The 23,180-nt window shown below is 42.5% G+C and overlaps 1 long non-coding RNA gene across 3 annotated transcripts in view; it reads left to right on the forward strand.

Moving 5' to 3' along the window:
* The window catches only part of LOC132592348 (uncharacterized), a 97,345-nt gene that overhangs the window by 54,666 nt on the left and 19,499 nt on the right, over positions 1–23,180 (forward strand). The window contains exons 4-7 of one of the 3 annotated variants that reach the window (XR_015949035.1): positions 7,654–7,771; positions 17,604–17,698; positions 18,630–18,773; positions 20,856–21,002. This is a non-coding gene — a long non-coding RNA (uncharacterized LOC132592348). Of the gene's footprint in view, positions 1–7,653; positions 7,772–17,603; positions 17,699–18,629; positions 19,532–20,855; positions 21,003–23,180 lie in introns of those variants that run through there. The other 2 variants (XR_015949030.1, XR_015949037.1) reach the window with 2 other exon arrangements.

Consider the following 23,180-nt stretch of genomic DNA (forward strand, 5'->3'; position numbering starts at 1 on the left):
GGACCTTTGTCGGCAAGGTGATGTCTCTGCTTTTTAAGATGCTGTTTATGTTTGTCATTGCTTTTCTCCCAAGAAGCAGGTGTTTTTTTAATGTTGTGACTGCTGTCACCATCTGCAGTGAGGGCAGAGGTATAAAATTCACAGAGCTACAACTAGCATAAGGCCATAAAATGATTTAAAGGACCTCGAAAAATAGAAAGGTCCTTTTCTGGTGCAGAATTTTTTTCCATGTAGATGCCTGGTAGGCTTCCCTGGGCAGGGCATTCCACAGCTGTGGGACCACTATTGAAAAGGCCCCTTCTTTAGTCATGTAAAGTGCCTAATAGGTACTGGGAGCTGTACAACATTGCGTTTTGGCATCCATTGTTCCATTTATATATATTTCACCTTCATTTACCTTTTCCTTGTCAAATTTACCTATATTAGTGGCATACACCAAGTGGAACAGCCTCCCCTCAGAAATAAGGCATGTCCCAGCAAATGCTGAACACTTACCTGTTTACCCAAACATTTCCTGGCCATAAATATTGGTTGGTGCCTACAGGTGGCTTCTGCAGTTCCTATATTACTGTGACTTTTATATTATCATGAATTATCAAATTTACACAAAAAGTGTGCCTCATCCAGCGGAAGTTTGAATATGGGGTGAGCCTGGTGGGTTGAAGTGAAGGATGTGGTGGAGCCCTTCTCACCATCCCACATACAGAAGCTGACCAGAACAGCACTTGAATCTTCCTTCAACATTAGTGGCTTCTGAAAGACATGTTAATATGATGTATAGCTGGCCTTGGAACAATTATGCAAAGTTGTGTTTTCCATTGCACTTGAAGGCAACAGGCTGGCTTAAGCAGGCCAGGCCATGTGGCACATGCAGCTCTGTCCTCCAATACCTCACTGCTGCTTCCCACCCTTCAGCATCTGCTCCCTGAGACAGCTGTCTCATTCTGCCTAATGATAGGGCTGGCGCTGTTTGGGAAGCCTTGTCATAGCTTATATACCAGCAGAAATCAGTGGAAGCAATCCCAAAGAATGATACGACTTGCAGGTTCTGGAAGATGTTACTTGCATGTTCACGAGCTCCACCCTTTGGAAAGTATTAGCTATAGCTTCCAGTCACCAACTAATATTTTCTGTAATGTATGGAAGAAAGAACTCAATGGAGAGGGGGGTAGGATGGAAGAAAACGACATGCCCAGGCTTCTCACTCCCATGGAAAGATTGTTTTACCACAGACATTTCAAGAAAGGAAGAAATGCCTTGCAAATATTTCCTGTACCCACACCATGGGTCTGCAAATAGGAGCCAATGATTTCAGCCTGTGATGATAATAAAATATTTCAAGCAACAGTTGCAGGGTAATCCATGCAACTGGCTTTCCATTGTTGGCTCCCCGTTAAGTTCAGTAGCCACAAGAGCAATAAAAAGAACTCCCCCTTCATAAAACCAGAAGCAGCTGTTTATGATGAGTGCTTGCTTGGAGCCTTGGATGTTGTAAAACTAAAGCCACAGTAACCTGGAGGTCTCACAGAACTGAAAGGTATATGTTTTTGTGTGTGTGTGTGTGTGTGTGTGTGTGTGTGTGTCTGTTTGCCTGATCTCTAACAGGGATGGCAGACGGGATCTCTCCTTATCAGTCAGCTAATGTGGTCTTTCCTCCCCATCTTGATATGCATTAGGGTTGTCAGGCTTAGTGGCCTGACCTCCTACTTAGCAAACCTCATTCTCGTCACCATGCTTTGGGGTCAAATATTCTCTCAGGGCATTTTCAAGATGTGATATTTATGGTATGCCTTGCTCTCTTGGAGGTCTTGATGTCAAAGTGCTGTAGCCAAGCTGCTTTGCACTCTGATCATATGATTTGTCAGAAGCTCTCATAAAAGTAACAGGTGCTTGGGGAACATAGGATGGTATTTGCTGGATAGACAAAAGTATCCATGGAAATAAAATGATGCGTTCCCCCCCCCCAATAATATTACTGTATTAAGTGGTGGACCCAGTAGTATTTGGTATTAGACTCATTCCTTTAATATTCCTTTATAAATATAGTCTGAAGCATTAATATTTCAGCCCTCACCCCTTTTTGCTTTGCCTTTCTTCTTCATCTCAAACATATATCACATTCATACATCACTTTTAAAAAGAAACTATTGGCCCAAACTTTTCAATTATGTGCATAGACATTTCTACTATCAGTATTTGTGTAATAATTCGAATATGAAGAGGATGGCATACTTAGTAGCAAATTGTGATGTTTAAGTATAAAGTTGATAGATTTATGAGAGTCATCAAAAGAAAGAGGCTCTTATCCATTCATATTGTCATCAGAATGTCCTTATCGCTAAAACTACTATGAATTAAATTGTTTGGTGAAGTACTAATAAGTCAGTTGAGGGTGCTAATAGTCAGTCTCTATATTTGTTATTTTAAAAAGGACTAGGAATCTTATGGGGTAAGGGAGAAAGTTTCATACCTTGGGAATACATTTTTTGGAGGGACTCAGTCAAAATAGATTGCCCTATATGAAAATGCATCATTTCCCAAAACAACACCTCAAAGATACATCGCCTCCTGGTGAATGAAACATTACACCAGATCCAGGCACTCTTGGAGGAAACTGATTTTCTAAATCCATTTCAATCAGAATTTAGGCCTCATTTTGACACAGAAACTGCTTTGGTCACCCTATATGATGACTTCTGTTGGGAAAGAGACAGGGGAATTGTGTCCCTGCTAATTCTCATCGACCCCTCAGCGGCTTTCGATACCATGACCATTGATATTCTAAAGTGGCTGCCTGAGTTAGGAGTGGGTGGAACTAGTTCTGATCCTACTAGATAGTTGTTTCCAGAGGGTGATGCTTGAGGAATGCTCTTCAGCCCCATGGAACATTCAATGTGAGGTTCCTCGGGATTCAATTTTATCCCCTATGCTGTTTAGCATCTAAATGAAAATACTGAGTGGGATTATCCAGAGTTCTGGAGGATGCTGTGCTGTCAGCAACTGTGGCCTATTTGGACAGGGATAGCCTAACTTCTGTTGTCTATGTTTTGGTAACCTCTAAGTTAGATTACTACAACATGTTATATGTAGGGCTGCCTCTGAAGACAGTTCAGAAACTTCAGCTGGTGCAAAATTCAGTGGCAAAAGTGGCTCACTGGGGCAAGATGGTTTGAACGTATTAAACTAATCCTGGTCTGACTCCACTGGCTGCCAATTAGTTTTTGAGCCCAATTCAAGGTGCTGATTTTGACCTATAAAGCCCTAAATGGCTTAGGACCACAGTATTTCAAAGACTATCTCTCTCCATATGAACCAACCCAGCCCTGCAATCATAATCTGAGGCCCTTCTTTGTGTGCCTTCTCCATGAGACTTCAGAGGGTGGCAACAAGAGAACAGGCCTTTTCTGAACTGGCTCCCCGTTTGCTCTCCCCAGGGAGGCTGGCTTAGCACCTTCATTATTGCACATATCTTTGGGCAACTGGTGAAAATGTTTCTCTTTAACCAGGCATTTGACTAATTAACCTTCTATGGCTTTTAAAATGTGTTTGTGGGAGGGGGTTATTGGTTTGTTTTCATTTGATTATGTATTCTCATTTTTGCATATTGTATTTTTCTATTGTGAACTGACCTGGGATCTTTGGATTGAGGGTGGTATACAAATTTTATAAATCACCACCACTATTTAATGTACTCAAGAAAATCGAGTTAGAATGTGAACCTTGTAATCTCTTAAGAGTATTCTCTGCTCTCTCTCTCCCCCCTACCCCAATACTAGATTTGAAATTTATCCTTGAAAAACCTATATGGAAAACAAAGTCTTCAGATTTATAAAATACTAGGGGTCCTCTCACAACTCTACCAAGTTGAAAAGTTATTCAAGGTCAAGGTCTTACAGTGCAAATGTTTTATGTGTGTTTCTGAAACTCCTCGGATGTTCTCCAAAGAATTCCAAATTTAAAGTAACATAAAATGCTCCATCAAACATGTTTTACGTTCTCCAGATTATTTATTATGAGCCTATTAAATGTACTCCCAGTGGCTATTTCTGAGAGACTTTGAGCCATCCTGAAAACATTTCTAAGAACAATGCAGAATCTGCTCAGAAGGTGACTCCATGAGTTATTTTTTATTTATTTTTTGGTGGACTATGTATGAGTGATAACCTTTATGATTTGATGATGATCACAAAAACCTAAGGTAGTGATACTCATTTACGAGTTCAATCCCAATTCCATTTATGCATGAATGATGATATCATCTGTGGAGTATGAGATTGGGTAGGGCCAGGGCTTTTCCTCAGCCAACACCTCTCAGGTGGGCACCATTGATAAGAGAACAAGGGAGGTGCTCATGGTTCCAGAACCTCTTTTCTAGAAAATAGCACTAAGTAGGTCCTGAAATGCCAAACAAAGCTAGTTGTCACCTGTTGTCTCCTCCACTATCTGTTGGCTATAAATCTGCCACTATTAGGACATTTTTTCCTCCCCAATACCATGTTATATACCATGTAGAAATATACTTGGTATCTTTAACAAATATATGCAGATATCATATTCAGAACTTGGCCTCTAAGTGCCCTATCAGACAGAAATTTGGTGGATAGCAGAGAGAGATAGGAAGGCAAAGTCTTCTCAGTGGTGTATCCCTTGTTTATGAAATGTTATCCCCAAAAAGACTCACCTGGCACCCATGTTAACATCTTTTAGAGGCCAGACGAAGACTGGCCTCTTCTCTCAGGCCTTAGGCATTACTCATTCTTACGTCTGGATCACCATAATGCAACTGACACAAAGTTCACTGAGCAAAGCATGGAAATTGTGGTGTGCATGGTACATTGCATGACTTCTAAAATTTTCACATTTTATACAGGTCAAACTCGTAAAATTGGAATAGCGTCGAAAAGTGCATTTATTTCAGTATCACAATATAAAAGGTGAAACCAATACAGTGGTACCTCTACTTACGAATAACTCTACTTACGAATGTTTCTACTTATGAATGGAGCTCGGTCCGCCATCTTAGATGTGGTTTAGATAGGATTTTTTTCTAGTTACGAATTTTTAGATAGGGTTACTTCTACTTACTAATTTTTTTCTCCCAATGCATTCCTATGGGATTCGACTTACAATTTTTTTCGACTTACAAATGTGCGTTCAGAACGCATTAAATTCGTAAGTAGAGGTACCACTGTATATGAGATAGATGCATGAAATGCAAAGCAAGATATGTCAAGCCTTTATTTGTTGTACAGTGGTGCCTCAATTTACTAATTTAATCCATTCCGAAGGCACCTTCATAGGTTGAAAAATTTGTAAGTCGAAAAACGCCATTGGAAACGGGATTTCCCATAGGAATGCATTGGAAACAGAAAAATTCATAAGCTGAAAAATCCCTATCTAAAACCGCCGCGGTTTCCTTTCAGATGTCGAGACATTCATAAGCGCGTGGCCATTAGCCCCATTCGTAAGTCAAAAAATTTGGTTGTCGAGTCATTCGTAAGTCGAGGTACCACTGTAATTGTAATTATTTGTCGTTAGGCGGGTCAATTGTAAATGGAATGTAATTAATGAAATGTAATAGCAATTTTTATTTTTGTATTATTGTAACTACGTATTTGTTTTATTACTGTGGAATTTCCAAAAGAAAGCATTTGTAAAAATTAAAAGAAAAATAAAAAATAATAAGTTGCATTACTGAAATAAATGCACTTTTTGACGATATTCTAATTTTCTGAGTTTCACCTGTATATTCTATGGATTGTCTCCCCACCCACCACCCCCATTCTAAATATTGTTTTGTACTACTTTAAAAACATAGCTTCGGGCTTATCTGAAAAAGAAGTTTATGCTTGGTAAGAGTGCCTGTAAATGAAATGTTACTGTGTTTGCCAATTTGGGGGAAAAACAGGGTGTTTTTTTGTTGAAAAAAACATTGGTATAGCACTAATCAGGCAGCCCACTAGCTCCACCAGACATGCTGGCTGAGAGGATGAAAACAATTCAGAGGAGTTTGTGGACAAGCTCCTTTGTGCTAAAATAAACATGAGCTGAAATAAACAGTGGCACACAAACTTGCCTAATTAGAATACAGACACACAACTATACGTTTGCAGCATATCAGAGATACGTGTTGTTGATATCTTGTTTCCCTCTAGTTTGGCTACAAACACCCCCCCCCCCCAAAAGAAACCTTTGGACCCAGTACTCCCAATCGAGTTATTGCATTCATCGCTCCCTTCTCTTCTCAACTGAATGAGACAGAAAGTGTGAATGGAAAGCCAAGGCAGAGCATAGCCAAGGGACTGGCTTGGCTCTGGGAGCCAAAATGCAAGCTGAGCCATTGGAGCTAGTTGTACACAGATGAGAAGGAAAATGCACAGTGATGATAAATAACTTCACTATGACCTCCAGAACAGGCTGCCAGAATATTCTCCCTTGGCTGCGCTCCTGACTGGATTGCTCTCTGCCTCTCTCTCTCCCTCACCCCCCCCCCCACCTAGTAGACAAAGAGGTGTTACTGCTTCCCACATAGCAGCATATATTTGGACACATTTTAAACTGCTAAAAGGTCAGCTAGGTAAACTGCTAGGCTATGAAGAAAGCTTGCATGTGGAAGCACCTCTGGTCATTTTGGAACTGCTGGCCATGGGAGCATGGATTATGGGGCTATTTTTAGTACCCTGGGCATGCCTATTTTGCCAGATGACAATTGGTTGCTGCAAGGTATATAAATATAGTAACAACAAAAGTTGCCACTGATTCCAACTACTGCTTGATAAAATGGAATGAAAAGATGATACTAAACCCGACTCATTGGTCCTGTTGAACATTTATTTGGTGCCTTTTTTAAAGAAAAGAAAAGCCAACCTCCGCTTTTTAAAAAGAAAAAAATATTGAAATGCCACTGATAGCTAGGAGGCATAGTTTCCTGATTATCATAAGGGCCATCCAATCATATATACCGTAGTCAGATTCTGATGGGGAAAGGAAGAACTGGTTGCTCCTGAGTTCAGTTCAATGTGGGAGGAGGAAATCTGTTCAAAAAGAGGTGAGTTTAGATCCGTAATGGGTGCAGCTCTCAAGCTAAGGGACAGTAAAAAATTTGGTTTAGGAAATTTTCAAAAGAGCATTTATTAAAGACTATGAATAGAACAATTTAAATATTTTGGAAACTGAGAATGGAGGCATGGATAAGGTATCTGCAGCTGTCAGGTCTACCGCATGCCCTCTCAATTGTCTATCATAGCTGGTTCGAACATGTGGATGTGGGGGTTGTCAGGGTGGGTCCAGAATGTGATTAACATATCTTTGTGTGAGGGAGTGGTTCCTCTTTTGCTTAAGGAAGTGGTAGGGTGACCACAACTAAAAAAGCCCACTTTGAATAGCCAGACTCTCCTGGAGAAAACAAATTATCTAGGTTCATTTCACTCTGGACTCATTATGAGACAGAATATGCCTTGGTCACCCTGATGGAGTGTGATCCTATTGATCTTGCTGCATCTCTCATCAACGTCTGACACCATCAGTCATGGTATCTTACTGAACTAGCTTGGCAGGCAGGCTGGGAGTGAGGGTCACTGTGATGAAGCTGTAAACCAGGTGAAATATACTTGCAGTTGAGAGTGAATTTCATGCTCTTTATTCGGCTTGTAGTAGCAATAGAAGAAGAAGAAGAAGAAGAAGAAGAAGAAGAAGAAGAAGAAGAAGAAGAAGAAGAAGAAGAAGAAGAAGAAGAAGAAGAAGAAGAGAAGAATGGCTCTTTCCCCAAAAGGTCTGCTTATATACATTATTTAAACAATGGGCCTTGTGTGATTGGCTACTTCAGGGCTGCAGCTATGGGCCAATCAGGTTGCGGATTGACTTCTTCCAGCACCCTGATTGGCTGTTCCTGCAGGCCAATCAGGTTGCTGATTCACTTCCACCTGGAGCTGGATTGGGTGGCTCCTGCGGACCAATCAGCAGTACATAACACCAGGCATTCCCAAACTTTGGCCCTCCAGATGTTTTGGACTACAATTCCCATCTTCCCCAAGCACTGGTCCTGTTAGCTAGGGATCATGGGAGTTGTAGGCCAAAACATCTGGAGGGCTGCAGTTTGGGGATGCCTGCAACTGCATGTGCATACATACACATGCACAACACACACGTGTGTGTGTGTGTGTGTGTGTGTGTGTGTGTGTGTGTTTAAATGGTTTTAAATGAGCAAATAAACTATCACATATTTTGGGAGCATAGCAGATCTAAGAGAAGCATCCCAAGATGCTTTGCTATGCCATAATGGATGGATGCCAGGGGAGCAAACCTCAGATTGTGCACTGCCACACACAGCCCAAGAATGGAACTCTCCCAACCTCCACAACACTGCAAAGAATCCCAGGGCAGACTTCCCAGATCGTGCAGCGTATCCATATGGGGAGTTAAAATCCCTTGGCCTGGCTGAGGCTATCAGAAGTTGAGGTGCATGCTGGGAATGTGCTAAGTACGTAGGGGCGGGGGAAGGAGAGCTTTAGTACAGATTTGCTTTTGTTTGACTTCTAAAGTAAATTCAATCAAACCAAAGCAGTGAGCCAGATTCTTCCCTCCCCTTCCCTCCAAATCTCCCCCCTAGTTTATTTAATACAAAATAAAGATTTCTCTACCCAAATTTCAAAAAGTGGGAGGCACCTCTCCCCTCAGAGTGTTTTTAAAAATTCCAAAAATAGTTCCAAAGCAAAACTGCTGTTTTCAGATGCTTTCCCCCCTCTCTTTTGGTAAGCCCCTGGTTCCAGTCACGGATATTTAGTTGTGTTTTTCCAAAGGTGGCAGCCCTAAGCATGAATCTGGCCTGGTCCAATAGTCAAGAGTTGCCTGCTGGCTGACTCTTGTTTTCTCCAGGGAGGCAGCAAGCTCTACTCAGTGGTCTTCCTTGTCCTTCATCTGACAGTTCTTGGCAACTCTGGCGCAATGTGTTGTTAGCAGTGGTTTCTTCCTAATTAATGGAGAACATGTGTGCATATGTTCAGAAACATTTTTGCTGGAAATACCATAAAATGGTTTATATCCACTGTAAAAACACACACACACACACACAGAGACTTTTTTTGGGGGGGGGAAATATTCCTATCCTAAAGGGTTCTGTTACCTCAGATCAACCCACTTTGCACAGACAAACATATTGAGCTTCCTCCAGAATAATTTTACTAATTAGCACCCTAAGTAAACAGATTATTTGGTGTTTCCTCAGGCTTGCTTCTCATCCAAAGCAATAACAGTATCTAGTATCGGGGGCATGTATCCAGATGCAGACATGCTTAGAGTAGACCCACTGAAATCAAATTTGATTTATGTTAGTTGTGAATCTGGTTGATTTCAGTGGGTCTGCTCAAAGTATGGATGTGTACACACAATGCCTTTGCAACATATTTCCCCACCTCAAAGGATTCTGGGTACTGTAGTTTATTAATGGTTGCTGGGAATTGTAACTCTTTGAGTGTTTAAACTACAGTACAGTGCCCAGAGGGAAAGAATGTACAGTACTTCAAATGTGCTTTAAAGGTGTAGTGTATACTAAAAGGATCCAGCCCCATATCTATATTTATATGCTTTGAATAATAATTTTCCCCTTACAGAACATTTATTTATCCTCTAATAACTGAACTGGGACTAATAACTGGGATGCAGGTGGCACTGTGGGTTAAACCACAGAGCCTAGGGCTTGCCGATCAGAAGGTTGGCGGTTCGAATCCCTGCGATGGGGTGAGCTCCCATTGCTCGGTCCCATCTCCTGCCAACCTAGCAGTTCGAAAGTACGTCAAAGTGCAAGTAGATAAAGCAGGAAGGTAAACGGAGTTTCCATGTGCTGCTCTGGTTTGCCAGAAGCGGCTTTGTCATGCTGGCCACATGACCTGGAAGTTATACGCCGGCTCCCTCGGCCAATAACGTGAGATGAGCGTCGTAACCCCAGAGTTCGTCACGACTGGACCTAATGGTCAGGGGTCCCTTTACCTTTACCTTTTTAATAACTTAAAATATAGAAAGGCCTCCTATCAACTGCTCTTTATTCAGATAGAATTCACATCCATTGCATTCACCCATCATTGGCACCACAATAAAAAGAGCTTTGTGCAAATCTCTACTCTCAACCAGAGATGACCAGGGTTGCCAAGCTTTTTGGACCACAGAATGGCTGCCATGGGGAAAGTAGTATAGCACAACATTAGAGACAAGCACCCCTGTGACAACCTTATGCTTATCATGGAAACTCAGCTATGGCCTTCTGGTCCAGAGTGCACAGATCACACAATATTGCCATAACTTTATTTCCAGGAGGCCTAGAGACTTACATACTTTAATATAAAAATGAATGAAAGTTCTGGGGCACCTTAGCAGGGACCACGGTGCTCGTGGTGCCCATTGGCAGGGGTTGCCAACCCCTAGTCCCTGGAAAAAGTCCTATCTGAGCCCCAGTAGGGCTTCTCAATTTTAAGTAGTGTGTGGTACTCAGCATGCCCCCAGTTTCACTGGTGAGAATATAAATAGGAAACTTTTTTCTAGAATAATTTGTACAAGGGGATTACTTTCTGTAGTGACATGTACTTCCAGTCCCTGAACCACTGTCTGCCTTAATACAGAGGAGTCAATAATTGTCCATCCCTGCTTTAAATAGACACCCCAATTTAAGATCCTTCCCAAGAGACACTAGGCAAGTTGTCAAAAGATGCTTTGGGCCAAGAAAATTTCAGAAAGCAATGATCTATGAGGTTCCAGCAAGTCTCACTCTTTCGGAACACAGATGACTGTTTTCATATCCACAGCTCTTTAATCTGTCAATAAAGGGTTTCATAACATGAAAGTGCCAACAGCAAAATGTCATAGTCAGTGGGAACTAGCTCTGCAACTGCAAGCATTGCCTCTGGAGGTTCCTTCCATGGAGGGTAAGACCATCATGGCTCTGCTCTGACTCCACTGCCAGAGGCAGAAATGCTCCTGAATATCAGTTGCTGGAAAGCACAGAGGAAAGGTGTGTGGGATGCTCAGGTCCTACCTGAGATTTTCCCATAAGCATCTGAATGGCCACTATAAGAACAGGATGCTGGACTGGATGGGCCATTGGCCTGATCCAGCAGGTCTTCTTCTGTTCTTATGACATCCTGATACACCTGCATATTAGTAGGAATCAGAGTCTTAAGGGACCTATAGAGATTCCTGAAGAGCCACATTTGGCTGCTGGGCTTGACGTTCCCGATGGTATCAGAGATTTAATCAAAACTCTTTGGGATTTTGCTTTCACTCCCAGTGAAACCAGTGGGAGCTGCCCAATTGATAAATGAAAAATGTCAGGTGTTGCCCAATGTTTGTGATTGTTTATGTTGCTGAGATTAAGGAGATTTGATGCTTTCAAACACATGGCATGAGATTTGATGCTTTCAAACACAGGCATTCTCTTCCAATTACTCTTTCTAAGAAATGCTGTTGTGATCCTAACATTGCCGCAACTATTTAGATGCCTAAACAGGCCACATTTAAAGGTAGTTTATATCACTCTGGTTTTGTGACACAAGGACAAGATTATATATATGGAGAGCAAAGCATTTTCCTCTTCAGCACACTGCCTTTGATATGGTATCTTTGTTGTCTCTGTTGCCATAGCAACAGTAAGTGTGGCCATACGAAAGAAGAGGGATTCCCCAAATCTTGGTGTTGATATTGCTGTTCTACTATATATTTTTGCGGCTGAGTTCTCCCTTTTCCATAATGCTTCTGGGCCTTTCCCCATCCCTATTTATGGAGATGTCAATGAGTGATGAACTTTGCAATGGGGAAAATGTGGTGGTATTAATAGAGCAGCCTCCATGGTAACACATTGCATTTGGACTACTCTCTCTGGGCAAGTAGCTTCTCAGCAAACAGCAGTAATTGTGAGAAGCAGTGGAGCTTCTAGCCCATGCCCACGGTATTGGTGTCAGAATGTGGATGGTGTGAGAAGTACAGGATGCCTCTCTGAATACATTCAGAAAGCCATGAAGAGTAGCTGCCGTCTTCAGGAGCTTGGCCCTTTCAAATGGGCTATAAAGGCTGATCTTTCTAGACTATCATTCTGTAGTTAATGGTCTTTTGATTTTATTCTGTAGTTAATGTGTATTTGACTTTATTGAGTTTTATTGGCTGCTGTCTGTTTCGGTGTCTCCCCGCACTCCCCATCATTTTCTCTTCTAGTTTTATTAATGTTCTGGGATTTTAATATGTGGTTTTGATTGATGTTCCCTGTCTTGGGAATCACTGTATTAAAATGCAGGTTATAAATTTTCTAAACAGATAAATAACATTGTGTTGGTGGGGTGGAGTTCTATGATACTCACAGCTATTCACCTTAGAATAGATACCATCTTAAAGGTAAAGGTAAAGCGACCCCTGACCATTAGGTCCAGTTGTGACCGACTCTGGGGTTGCGGCGCTCATCTCGCTTTATTGGCCGAGGGAGCCGGCGTACAGCTTACAGGTCATGTGGCCAGCATGACAAAGCCGCTTCTGGCGAACCAGAGCAGCACACGGAAACGCCCTTTACCTTCCCGCTGTAGCAGTACCTTTTTATCTACTTGCATTTTGACGTGCTTTCGAACTGCTAGGTTACTCAGAATCAAATATATTTACTTGTGAACAGCCAGAAAGGAAGATGGGATTTTTACTCTCTTCCTTTCTCTTTCTTTTCTACCCTAGAAAGTTCATCTCCCCTGTGTATTTAGTCCTCAAATGAAACAAATCTCTTTTCTTGAAACTTAAAGCCATTGATTTGGGTGCTAGCCTCTGGAGCAGGAGAAAACAGGTTTGTTCCATCTTCCATGTGACAACCATTTAGATATTTAAAGATGGCTATCATATCTCCTGTCAGTCTCCTCTTTTCCAGCCTAAACAAACCCAACTTCCTTAACCATTCCTCCTTCTTAAATTGCAGTACCCATAACTGGACACAGAACTCCAGGAGTGGACTGACCAGGACAGAATAGACTTCCCTTGATCTGGACAATATACTTCTGTTGATGTAGCTTGGAGTAGCATTTGGGGTTTGTTGTGGTTTTGGTTCTGTCCTGATAGAGATGGAAGCACGAAATTCCATGATCAGAAATTTAGCAATTTTGTCCCCCAACGGTCTATAAATCTGTTTTCATGGAGAATACCAAGGGTACAGCTACACTACAAGCTTACATTGTATTCATGTCATTTTAATCAATATGACTTTCCCCTAAAGAAGCCTGAGAATTGTAGTTTGGTGCAGGCGCTGAGCTTTCTCTCTTAGAGATCTCTACCCCTTCCTCACAGAACTGCAGTTCCTAATGTCTCCAAGAAGAGGGAATGATTATTAAAACAGTTCTAATGTCTGGTGTAGATGTGCTTCAAGAAGTGCATTGGAGCCTCTCTCGCCCTTTTGAGGCCACTTATGAAATGTGTTAATCCAGAACAGACATAACAATAAAAACAAAACTGTATATGCAGCCTAACCAAGGGAGATTTTTCATTTGCATGAAAAGCTTATTTAAAATACAGCCAATTTATGCACATGTATGAACTCAGCTCCTGAGCCCCCTGTCTCTAGCTCACCCTTTGCTCCCAGGTGACTAATGGATTTTGAAGGTTACACTTTTTCCACAGTCCTCAGTACTTTAAATTGTACGTAGGAAGGAAAGTGTCAACTGCTTAGCTCTGCAAACAGCTGGGTGGTATCCTCCCTCCAGTTAGCACGCTGAAGCCAGGACTTCTGTCAATGCTCTGTAAGTAGGAGTGGAATGTAGGCAGTGGCAGAAGGAAGGAAAAGCTCTGCAGGCAAGATATCTGTTCCCTTTTGGAAACTTCCCTGAAGCCAGATGAATCCCTATGGATGTGTCTTTTGACCTTTACTGGGGTCCTAAGAAAGTGCCAAGCAGTTTGGTAAGTTGCTTTGATGTGAGGAAGAAGTTGCCCAACTCCTCCACATTGTGGTCCTATCAGTGATGATGATAAGATGTCACATTCCTGACCTTATCCTTGAGTTGTTATCCTCCTTCCTGCCCTCCTTAAAGAAACAGGCATGGGTTGGAGGTAATGGGGATATTGGAGATGAGAAATGAGAAATTCTTTTTTGGTCTTGTCTCCTTCCTACTAGTGTTATGAAAAATGTACCCCAAAATGCGTTGCCTTTTAAGAAGGACAGACGCGGGTCGGAAGCTCCAAAATTTGCACTAAGTTCAGCTCCGCCGGGAAAATGACAGAGACCACACGATGCTGTCAGGAAAAACAAACTGATCCCTTTATTGCAGAATGCAAAGCTACAGCTGTAGGGTCCCTGCCTCTGGAAAGAAGGAAGGAACCCCGGGAAATGGTGAAGTCCCCCTATATACCCTCCTGTTCATGCATGGAAATCTCTGGACTAGGAGGGAGGGGGAGACAAGGGCGACAGGTGGGAGATCGGATTAGCTGGGTGCGGAGATGACTTCTCCTTTCAGATGGAGAGATGTCAATCTCTCTTCTCCTGTCGTTGATGGTGCTCCCTGTTGTTTGGCAAGAAGGGCAATCAGTCGAGATGGGTGCAGAGGTGGGGCAGTTCCTGGCGATTTCCATGGGGTGGAAGTCCGCCCGGCAGTGTTTTCCTCCAGGCCATGGAAGGGTGGGCTACGTTGAGGATGGCAATTTATTTGAATAAAGTTGTTCCAGCTAATCCCTCTATTGTCCGTGTGTCCTTGAATGGGTATAGGGTGGTAGTAGGGCAAGGTTCAGGTGGGTTGGGATCATACAGGGTTCATACAGAAAATATACCTGGAAAACATACCTAATGCAGGGATTTCTAATTAAAAGGTAGCAGTCCTGACATATACAGTTCTAAGATATAAAACAGCAATTCTAATACAGAGGCAGCGGATAGAGATTTCATGGTAAGAGAACATATAATAGGCTGTATTATTAACTTGAGTAGAAAAGTTTAACTTTGGATTTGGGCGGTTTCCCCCCCCCTTCTTCTGGAAACATTGTTTTGTTCTGGGCGGAGGGGAGGTGGAGAGGGGAAATGTGTGAGTTTATGCTAACTGTTGTGCATATGCAGATCCTTAAGCCTTCCTTCAGGCAGGGTCGAGTCCTAGCTGGAGGGGTGGGGGAGACAGGGAAGATGGCATTGAACAGGATTCTGGGTATTGCAGCTGTCAAATTCTGTCACCCCTCTCTGTTCATTAATAATGGTGTCCTGCAAACCCCCCCCAATATGATTTTATAACACTAGCAATTATTATTATTATTATTATTATTATTATTATTATTATTATTATTAATTTATTTGTACCCTGTCCATCTGGCTGGGTTTCCCCAGCCACTCTGGGCAGCTTCCAACAAAAATTTAAAATACATTAACCTACGTACAGTGGAGCAGATACATTCCTGGTGTCATAACCTAGAGCAGTGTTTCTCAACCAGTGTACCTCCAGATGTTTTGGGACTACAACTCCCATCATCCCTAGCTAGCAAGACCAGTGGTCAGGAATGATGGGAGTTGTAGTCCCAAAACATCTGGAGGCACACTGGTTGAGAAACACTGACCTAGAGAATGAGGTGGAAAAAAGGATGTATAGAGCTTGAAATTATTGTTGGGACTGGCTTGAATGCAAGGAAATTCCTCCCCTGCCATTCTTGATTTGCTAACCTTAGTCCATGATTCACAAACTACCTGCTCAGGCATCCCCAAACTTCGGCCCTCCAGATGTTTTGGACTACAATTCCCATCTTCCCCAACCACTGGTCCTGTTAGCTAGGGATCATGGGAGTTGTAGGCAAAACATCTGGAGGGTCACAATTTGGGGATGCCTGCTCTACATCATCCCTTCTCATTAAGGGCTCATCCACACTTACCTTTTGTCCTGCACTTTCTAGGCATAGGTCTGCACTTTCCTGGTCTGCATCGAAGCACTCTTTTCTCCCACCTTGCCGCTTTCCCCAAGAAAACCTGCTCTTTAATGCTGAGTTGGAACAAACAGCAATTCAGGTTTTCTGCATATTTCTGCTTGCTCTGATTCTTGGGGAAAGGGGCAAAACCAACCAACCAACCAACAAAAACACAACACTTGGACACAGACTTGGAAAGACCAGACCTGTGCCTAGAAATGCAAGGCAAAGGTAAGTGCAAATGAACCCTAAGACTGTTGCAAAATATGCCTGTTCTGGGTGCCACTGTTGCCTTGATCTGACTTTCAAGGAGGAGAGGGAAATATTGCACAGCATGTGCCTCCAATGCTCTGGCATGGCTGTTTGGGATGGGTACAAGAGGGAACAAACCAGGCAAAAGAGAGCTATGAATACCTTATAGGATAAGCCATTCAAAGGGCACCAGGTACTGTACAGACCTTGTAATGTCTGAAAAGTGCCCCAAAGCTATAGAAACTTTCCCCTTTCCCCAGTACCACGATGAGATGTTTCCATGGTGTGGCATCAAGGTATTCAAGAGTATTCAGCATGTGAATATAATTACTGGGCCTCAGGCCTGGTCCAGGACATTTTGCTGACAGAGGTAAAGATGCTGCCCCTCCTCCTCCAATTCCACATATAGAAGTCAACCAGACTGGTGACTGAATCTTACTTTATCCCTGGCAACAGGATTCCATACCCTGCTGCACATGAGGGCAGCATGTGAGCATAGGGACAGGCAACATTGTTCTCCAACACTTTGCTGCCACTCTCCACTCCAGTATCCACCACTTCACTTTGCCTTTTGGTACAACTGACTCTGCTAAGCCCGGCATGGGGATCTTATTGCTCAAGGCAGCAGTGACGGCAGCAGAACAGCTCCACTCCAAAATGGAATGGGGGGGGGGATAAATACAGTGCCTACCACAAAAACATGGCCTCTGGGAAATCAACAAACATGGCAACGAAGGCAATAGGCCTCTCCCATTTTAAACAGGTTTGGAGACAGTTTCCGGGGGTTGATTGGGCCAATGTGGACCACAGAATATTGTGGTCTTGATCTTTCTTTTTCTGTTTCTTTGTTAACAACAAAGTTAACATAGCAAGGAAAGTTTTTCCTCATTTGGAAAAAATGTCTAGAATTGACTTTAAATCACAAAATTGCTTCTTTGGGTGCCGCTAAATTAAAGATGGAATTTCCAAATGGGCTCTGCAGTCCTACCACATCGAAGTGGCTTACCTTCAAATGAAATAAAGAACATGGCCTAATGGATCAGGTCAATGGCCCATCTGCTCCAGCATCCTGTTCTCACAGTGGCCAGTCAGATGCCTGTGGGAAACGAGGGAGCAGAATACAGACACGAGAAAACTCCTCCTCCCCTTGGTTTCCAGAAACTGGTATTCAGAAGCTTTGCTGCCTCCAACTGTGGAGGCAGTGCATAGCCATCATGGCTTGTAGTTTTTGAGAGTCCTTTCCTCCATGAATTTGTCCAATCCCCTTTTAAAGCCATCCACAACTTTAAAGGCACAGCTACACTTTCTATGCTCCCTGCTCTTCATTATTCCCTTTCCTCCCTCTTTCTTTGGGTGCTTGTTGTACATTAACAGTATAGCCCTAATGCAGGGAGTTCCCTTTGTGCTCAATGGGACTTCCTTCCCAGTTTGTGTGCATAGGCTCACATTCAAAGCCCTCCTGTGTTTTGTAGGTAGTGTTCATCTGTAACCAGCTGGCAATGGGATTGCAAATGTGATTCCTCAAAGCAAACAAATATCCTGCAACCATCATCCATACTACAAATGGGTGAGTTTGTTTAACAGTACAGTGGTACCTCAGGTTACAGACGCTTCAGGTTACAGGCTCTGCTAACCCAGAAATAGTACCTCGGGTTAAGAACTTTGCTTCAGGATGAGAACAGAAATCGTGCGGTGGCAGCGGGAGGCCCCATTAGCTAAAGTGGTACCTCAGGTTAAGAACGGTTTCAGGTTAAGAACGGACCTCCAGAACGAATTAAGTTCTTAACCTGAGGTACCACTGTACTGGTAGGCATATATGGCCCTCCAAGTGTCCCTATTTTGCAGGGACATCCCTGATTTAGAGAAGCTGTCCCAGTTTCTGATTTGATCCTAGAATGTCCCGCTTCTCCTTAGGATGTCCCTTTTTTCATCGGAGAAATACTGGAGGGTATGGAGTTACCCAACCCCCCAAGCCATTTGAAGGCAGCCCTGTAAAAGACGTTTTTCAGTGTTTAATGTTTTTGTTATGCTTTTATAGATGTTGGAAGGTGCCCATAGTGGCTGGGGCAACCTAGTCAGATGGGAAGGGTATAAATAATAAAATTATTATTATGGATTAGGACGTTCTACAGTATTTGCATTGGATAAATGTTGGAGGGTATACGTTACAGGTGACCACTAATCCTGCCCCTCCTTATGTGCAAAGACATATTCAGAAGCACTATTGTAAAATCTAGCTTTTCAGAATACTTAGAAGCATAGAAATATGCAGGGCAGAATCACAGCACCCAAGCATCTATTTGAGCATAGATTATGCCCAACTATTTCAGCCAGGCAGAGTAGATTATGGTTTCCAGTTGTTTAACCATTCTTTTGCAATTGCCTGCCTTTCACATTACAAATGGTTGCCATTTATGTGCAGTTGTAGTTTTAACTCATTATTAAACATAAATAAAAATACTTTTGCCATGTTGTTATGTTTCTCTCTACACACACAGAATAACATTGCCAAAGACTAGTCACTGAAGAGGTACTGTAATTACAGAAAGGCCTGCATTGAAGGAAGAGCAACAGCGGAGATGCAGACAGGTGTGGAAAACAACACCATCACCAGCCACATCACTGCCAGCTTTCCACAGAAGGTGCAACAATAGCATTATGTCATTCTACACATGTAATGATTATGCTGCAGCCCCATTTGAAACAAACAAACGTCACTTGTCCAAAGGGCGAAAACATGATGGGAACATAATGGTTTGAGAGTGACATTGTCTGAATTCTCACAAATAAATGAGTGAATGTTGTCAGTTCCAAAGAGAATGATTAGTGTGGTGGCAGCCTTTATCGGCCTGCAGTTTCCCAGACTTCTGCATTCTTTTCTCCTCCCTCTCTCAGTTTTATCCAGATTTGAACACTTTGACTATCAGCTATAAGACCCTGAGAATTTGCTTTGACTAACTGGTTTCTCTGCTTTTACCAGCCCTTCCTTCCTCTGCCATTATTATTTTGGAAGGAGGCGCAACATTGTAACTGTAGAATGCTCCCTGTTCTTTTAAAAGCATTTCATACATGAAAAGTATCATGGGTTTGTTAGCAAATGTGCCTATTTCCTAGAGAAGGGGCATTTACTGTGGCCCCATATCTTGAGAGCTGCCCATGCGCATCATGTTCCAACACACATTTCCATGCAAATAAAAATATAGATATAAATATACTTGTGTTTTAGAAGGAGAAGGCATACTTCAAAGGGGATGTGAAGTCTCTGTTGATAAGATAACTTTTATGGCTGTAACATCTTTCAAGACGATGTAAGAATGCCAGCTCGCTCAAATTCTCCTTTCTATTCATTCATCAAATCCAGACTAGCATTGTTTCATTGATAGCCTGCTCTTCGTGATGCGTTATGGTAACATGGGGAAGGAGTCCATACTGGCTCCTTTCGCACCAGCATCACCCATTCTGGAAATGTATATGTTGCATATTTGAATTTTGTATTCTTTCATCTTTTATTGTTGGGGCATTGCTGGGAAGGAGTCACATTGTGAACTTCTCTCATCTGGCCCAGAGCTTCTGATGTTACCAAGCAGTGCTGCAAGTACCTGGTGTTATACATGAAGAATAGGTCCATGGAATCTGACAATAGTAGAAGCACTTGTTAACATGGTTCCTTGCTCCTGAAGTGATGCCTGTATAGGTTTTGCATGCCCTTATAACAATACAAAAATGATTGCTATTGAGCAAAACATCTCCCATTTCCTGCAGCTCTGCAGTCAGATATGGCCCTGCGTAGATTGTGGTTGCCTGGTCTTACAACTATTGCATTTTTGCATGCAAGACCCAAAGTGGATCCTGGAGGGAAATACCCAAGCACTCGCAGACCATAATACAGAGCAGAGTGAAGTGTGTAAACAGTGGGCTTAAGCACTGTGTTGGACTGTGGCCATTCAGTTTAAGTGCAAGCTGCCCTTTGATGCTGATACGGCTATCATGGTCATCTAACATTTGTGTTCCCATGTGAATAATGTAAGATTTGCCCTTGGTCTATGTCTGTCATGGAACCTTTTAGCATATGCGCTTTATACAATGAGCACTATGTGCAAGCATGCGTGTGTGTGGCCTTGAGAAAATGACTCCCCAAAAATTGGATTACTGGACATTATCAAATTAACAAATGGCAAATGAATAAATTGGGGAGGCAGCATCTCTGACTATATGGTTGGCAGATGAATAATATCACTGTAATGATGTGTATGCAGGTGGGCAGGAAATAGGAAGGCCAAATGTAACTGAGGGGGGGAAACAGGTTGGCTTAGACACAACTTTTCAGAAACAATAGTGTTCCCTGGATAGACAGAGGATCGAGGAGATGTGGCTTCAGAATATCCTGGCCATCACTGCATTCAGCAGAAAGAATGGAAAATGTAACAGAGCTTGCAGCTGAAGATGAAAGTGGTGGTAGTGATGAGGAATTAATTACAATTGATATGCTTATTTCAATTTGCTTGGTGCAAGGATAAGAAAGTGCAAAGATGGAAGGAAGGAAGGAAGGAAGGAAGGAAGGAAGGAAGGAAGGAAGGAAGGAAGGAAGGAAACCAGTGGTGTACATTGTGTCTTTAAAACCCAAATTCTGCATGGCTAACCCTAACTGTGATTTTTAAAAAAGCTGAACTCCGAGACCTGTGTAAATTAAGCACATTTGCATAATGTTATTATTTTGTATACAGTGGTACCTCGACTTACGAACGAGTCTATAACCGAATTTTTCGACATATGAAACATCAGTCCCCAGAAAACCTGATTGATGTTTGCTCCAATTCAGTGGTAAAGAGCGGGTTTTCCCGAGGACAAGCAGAAGACTGGGTGAGCCCTAAGTAAGTGCCGCTTCAGTAAGATGCCACAAGCACTAACAAGGCTCAAAGCACACATCCAAAAAGATAACATAGTTCAGCCCATCTTAGACCATACCATTTCACAATGCAGTATATGTATGCGTTTGTGTTCGCAAACTTGACTCCTCTCCCCTGACAACAGCAACGACTTCACCTGCACAATGCACATAGAAAGCTAGCATATCAGGGAGAAGGATAGAACCCTTTCCCATTATATACTTGCCTTCTGCAGGCAGAGCATTTTTTATTTGGCAAAACACTCCTTCAGTGCACATATATCTTATTGTATGTCTTATCTGTGTTAATAGGTTTTAACTGGATTCTCGCCCCCTCTGGAAATCTTTCTTTGTTATTAATAGGCAGAGGAACTGAGCTGCAGTTAGTGGTAGAAGTTCACCTCTTGCACAAATTATCTGGTTTTACTTTATGCAGCAGGCTGTTGTGTAGTGACTAAGAGTACAAACTGTGAACTTGGAAGCCACTAGTTCTGATTTTGTCTCAGCCATTAATTTATTATTAGGAGGCCTTTGGCAAACCATCACCTTGCAGTCTCAGACTCCCATTTACAACAGTCATAGTATTACTAGTGTACAATTCTGCCTTAAGACTTACTGGCAGAAAGTATGTGAAGCACTTTGAATTCCCCGAAGCACTGTACAAATGCAAATCATGATTTATAGTCAGTTACTTCATTTTTGGAATGAAGATTCAACAAACACCACATTTTTACTGCAACCAACCCATCAGGAGACAAACTGCTGCAAGGAAGATAAGGGAGCAGGAGTAACTGGTAACCAGGAACCTTCTGGTCTGTGAACTGGCACCCCTTCTGATGGGAAGCATCAAACTACAGAATGAAGGAAGGGGTGGTGCAGTTCTCCTCAACAACCCATTGCTTCCTATTGACCGGCCTTGGTGATAAATACTTCCAGGTCAGGTCTGGTTCAAGAGCCAGACAGTGACTGTACAGTTACTTGCCCCAGGTTTGCTGCCTGTCAGCTTTCCTGTTCCTTTTGCTTTCTGTCTGCTCCACTTCCAGTCAACCAACTTCTCAATCTCCTTGCTGTCTGCCTCCATCCTCTTTCCAGCCCTGACCTCTCCCTTGGACAGACTTTTTGGCTCCCTTCTTCCCAGCCTGCAATTGACTCTAGCTCTGGATTCATCCTCCTGTTGATCTAGCACAGTACTACACCCTTCTCCAGTTCCTATTAGAGCAAGATCACAAGGCAGAGTGAAGTGGTCTCTTTCAAGTGGTGGGTAGAATCATAGAAGTGTAGACTTGGAAGGGACCACGAGAAGACCTCTAGTCCAACCCCCTGCAATGCAGGCATCTTTTGCTCAATGTGAGGCTCAAACCCATGACCCTGAGATCAAGAGTATTGTGCTCTACTGACTGAGCTACAAGGGAGCTATAAGAGAGAGCAGATATATCAGATGTATAGTTTATCAGAGGCAGCTCTAGGGGAGCATGACTGGCATGGAGCTTCTGGGACACCACAGCAGGCACCACCACTATTATATCCAATGGAAGGCAAGAGGTGTTTTGTTGTTGCACAGGGCACTACTGAAATTTGAGTCACCAGGGTCCGCCACTGAGTTTATTATTATATTTTTGTTACCATTTTGTTACCATTGTCCTTTTTATGCTCTATCTCAGTTGCCCAAATGATTCTGGGTCTGTCTCTATTTTAGCAAGGACTTCCAGTTGCATTGTAGGGCTTCCCCCTCTCTTCCCATGCCCCCTCAAATGGGCTCTGGGACTGCAACGAGAACCTCTAGAACAGCATCTGGAGAGAAGAGACAGTGATTGTTCTGTCTGGCATGCCAAAATGCTTGCCCTGATTGAATGATTGCCATAGCATGATGTTGAATTATTCACAGTGTCATTAGATGTTTATAAAACTACTTTTAATTGAAAATTTTAGCATTTTTTGTGAACCACTTAGAGGTTTTTCTACCATCAAGTAGTATATAAATGTTGTTGACATGATTTTACAAACATTGAAATACATTTTTGTTTGTTATTTTCATGAATATATGCATTTTCATGAATATATGCATTTTTATATATATTTCCCCCTTATATGATTTTTTGCACACAATACTTGGCTGGCAAACTGCGCTGCAAAATGTGGAGATGTGAAAGTTTTGAAGGATGGC

Source organism: Zootoca vivipara, chromosome 1 (assembly GCF_965207765.1).
Source record: "Zootoca vivipara chromosome 1, rZooViv2.hap1.1, whole genome shotgun sequence".
In the NCBI taxonomy this organism is placed as follows: domain Eukaryota; kingdom Metazoa; phylum Chordata; class Lepidosauria; order Squamata; family Lacertidae; genus Zootoca; species Zootoca vivipara.